The 3665-nt window shown below is 45.7% G+C and overlaps 1 non-coding gene across 1 annotated transcript; it reads left to right on the forward strand.

Moving 5' to 3' along the window:
- The first annotated feature begins 2878 nt into the window (after positions 1-2878).
- Positions 2879-2983, forward strand: LOC115900541. The gene has a single exon (XR_004060224.1). It is a non-coding gene; the product is annotated as a U6 spliceosomal RNA (small nuclear RNA).
- The last annotated feature ends 682 nt before the right edge of the window (positions 2984-3665 follow it).

Raw genomic sequence — 3665 nt, forward strand, 5'->3', positions numbered from 1 at the left:
CTGTGTCGCCCAGGTTGGAGTGCAGTGGCGTAATCTCGGCTAACTGCAACCCACTCCACCCAGATTAAAGTGATTCTCCTGCCTCGGCCTCCTGAACAGCTGAGATTGCAGGCACCCACCACCACACGTGGCTAATTTTTGTATTTTTAGTAGAGACAGGGTTTCACTATGTTGACCAGGCTGGTCTCAAACTCCTAACCTCAAGTGATCCACCCATCTTGGCCTCCCAAAGTATCTCACCCATCTGAGCCATCACCATTGTACTCTCTTCCCTGGGTTTTGTGAAGGAGGGAAACTGAATTCAGTCTTTCCTGTAGGATGTTATACCATTTACATCTTGCTTCTGATACAACACTTCAGTTATAAAATTTTCACTAAATGCCAGAAAATGTTTTATTTTAAGGGACCCGTCTTTCATTCAGGAAAAGCATTTTCAAATTCTTCAGCAGACAACTTGAAAGGAGCTTCCTATGTCTGACTTCAGAGGCACTCCCAGCCAGGCGCAGCCCTGCCCTGGGCAAAGACTCACTGCCCGTCCTCACAGAGGCCCTTTCCTTCCGCACCAAGGGCACCTGCTCTGAAGCTGACCCCACTGATGGCTGGGGAACAGTCACAGGTGTCGTCAGTCAGCATCCAGGAAAACAGGATTCGGAGAGGAGAAAGGGCATATAGGAAATGGAACCAGTCATTCTATTATCTTTAACTTGGTACCTTTTCCTCTGCCGCTACTCCCATCTTTTGTCTTTTGTGATTTGTGATTCTTTTCTCTTTGTCCCTCAGGAGGCCAAGTTAACTAAAATCATGAAACAGGGCTGGGCGCATTGGCTCATGCCTGTAATCCCAGTGCTTTGGGAGACCGAGATGGAAGGACCGTTTGAGTCCAGGAGTTCGAAACTGCTATCATGCCGTTGCACTCCAGCCAGGGTGACAGAGCCAGGTCCTGTCTCAGAAAAAAAAGAAAAAGAAAAAAATTGAATCTAGTCCAAGTCCCTGTCACATAATAGACAGGGACTCTTGGGGCCCGGGGAGGTTATCTCACTTCTTCAGTCACTGAGCCCACTCGTGGGAGAACCGAGTCTAGATCGGCCTCCTGTCTTCACAGCTTTATCTGATGCCCCAAACCTGAATAAACTCAGCAGGGAGCTGGCAGGCTGGTTCTTGAGGGGCTCAGAGGTCACTACATAGGTCTGAGGTCACTCCAGTGCCAGGGGCAGCTTGCACCCTCAGTTCACTCAGGGGAACACTTGTGCCATTTATTTTATTTTATGTATTTATTTTTAGAGTGAGGCCTTCCTTTGGGTGGCATTTATTAGTAGCACCATTTCCCCCGTGTCTACTGCATTGCATGATCTCAAGTGCTTTGCCTAAAGTTTCTCACTTTTCACCCAAGCTCTGCAAAACTCAATCAGTTCTATTTGACACAGAAGGAAGTGCTAAGCAGCAAGGTCAAGATCACACATTAGTGAGCAGGGAGACTCAGGATGGAGCCCGGGCCTCTCATTCCAAGCCTGCGATGGTTTCGTATAGACGCAGTCTCCCCAGATTCACACTCTCTCAAGACTGAGTGTAGACAGTGTCCAGTGCAAATGCACTCATCTCCCTGGAAGGCATGTAAAACCACACGACTTGTTTCAACCAGTCATCACAGCCTCTCCCCTGTGGGAAAACTCACTTGGAAATGCAAATTAAGATGGAAAGTTACTTATTGAACATAAAGACAGAACAAAGGAAACCCCACATCCTTGGAGGATCCTATTATCAAAGCGATATCAAATGGAGACAGCAGCCTCCATTGTGGGGCTGGCTCCCACCCCTGCCTAGCCCGTGGGAGGACGTGTGTCAGCCTGCCCCGGCGACCGCTCTGACGCAGCACATGACTGGAGCCACCTGGCAAACTCTTACCCTGACTCTTTGTCCTTTGTGACCACATTTTCACGGCTGTGATTCAGTCTCCCTTCCCCAGTTGCATTTCAGAGGAGTCACGACTCACGGCTCATTTTGCGGTGGGTACATTTTAAGGGGTCGCTTTTATTTGTTTGTTTTGACAGAGTCACAACAATACCCTGTGGCCAAGTGTATTGTGCAATGGCACAATCTGGACTCACTGCAACCTCTGAAGAAACCACTTCTTAATGGAATCTAGGGATGGTCCCTGAGCATCTCCAGACAATAGTTAGGCAGCATTGCCTCTGGGAAAAGATTAGCTTTCTAAATCTCATTTACTGTAAATGCATTCAAGTATATGTCAAAGACTTCGGACCTTGCTTGACTAGAATCCCATAGCCAACAGGAAATCCAATTTCTGTAGGTCTGTAGTAGCCACTGTTTACTATTGACACCCAGGGTTTTTGTTTTTCTCTTTTGTTTGCTTTCGATGATAGCGTGTGCTTCTGTCACAACAAACAGGATTTAAGGGAAGATGCTCTCCTCCCAACCTTGACATCTGATCCTCAGTTACACATTGACATTATTTAGTTATTTTCAATTAAAAGTGACAAACTGTATTCCAAAAAGTGATAATGTGCCTCCAAGTCTACCACATACTTTTTTTTTTTTTTTTTTTTTTGGAGACAGAGTTTCACTCTTGTTGCCCAGGCTGGAGTGCAATGGCGTGATCTTGGCTCACTGCAACCTCCGCCTTCCCAGTTAAAGCTATTCTCCTGCCCCAGCCTCCCAAGAAGCTGGGATTACAGGCATGCACCACCACGCCCGCTAATTTTGTACTTTTAGTAGAGATGGGGTTTCTCCATGTTGGTCAAGCCGGTCTCAAACTCCTGACCTTAGGTGATCCGCCCACCTCGGCCTCCCAAAGTGCTGGGATTACAGGTGTGAGCCACTGTGCCTGGCCCTACAGACATTTTTTTAAATGTTAAATTTCATGCTCACTTCGGAACACATTTATTAAAACTGCAACGATACAGAGATTAGCATGGCTCCTGAGCAGGGATGACACGCGATATAAAATTAAAATTGAAAAATTTTTATTTAAGTTAATTCCATTTCTTAGCTAAGCTTTCATTCTTCCTCTCTCATTCAGCTCTCGGCCCTAAGGTCTCTGTGAACCTGGAGAGGAGGCAAATCTCAAATCCATTTGGCTTCCTGACAGTAGATCTGACAAAGGATTTCGTATCAAATGTAATCGAACTAATGGGCAAAATTATGATTTTTGATTAAGTTAGAATATTAGGATCTGGAGCTGCATTGTCTGATATAGTAGTATGAGTGAAAAGAGTCAAACTCTGTAAAATATTTGAAGAGATTTGTTCTGAACCAAATATGAGTGACCATGGCCCATCACACAGTCGCGGGAGATCCAGAGACCATGCACCCAAGTTGGTCGGGCTACAGCTTGGTTTCACACATTTTAGGGAGACATTACGAGACATCAATCAATACATGTAAGATGTAAATTGGTTTAATCTGGAAAGGCGAGACAACTGGAATCCAGGTTTTTGAAACCTGGATTACACTTACCTGGATAGTGTCAGAGGCGTTTGAACAAGAGAAATTTCATCTTGAATAGGGACTGGGTAAAATAAGGCTGAGACCTACTGGGCTGCATTCCCAGGAGGTTAGGATACTCTAAGTCACGGCATGAGATAGGAGATCAGCACAAGACACACATCCCAAAGACTTTGCTGATAAAACAGACTGTGGTTAAGAAG

The sequence above is a fragment of the Rhinopithecus roxellana genome, chromosome 11, assembly GCF_007565055.1.
Source record: "Rhinopithecus roxellana isolate Shanxi Qingling chromosome 11, ASM756505v1, whole genome shotgun sequence".
Taxonomy (NCBI): Eukaryota; Metazoa; Chordata; class Mammalia; order Primates; family Cercopithecidae; genus Rhinopithecus; species Rhinopithecus roxellana.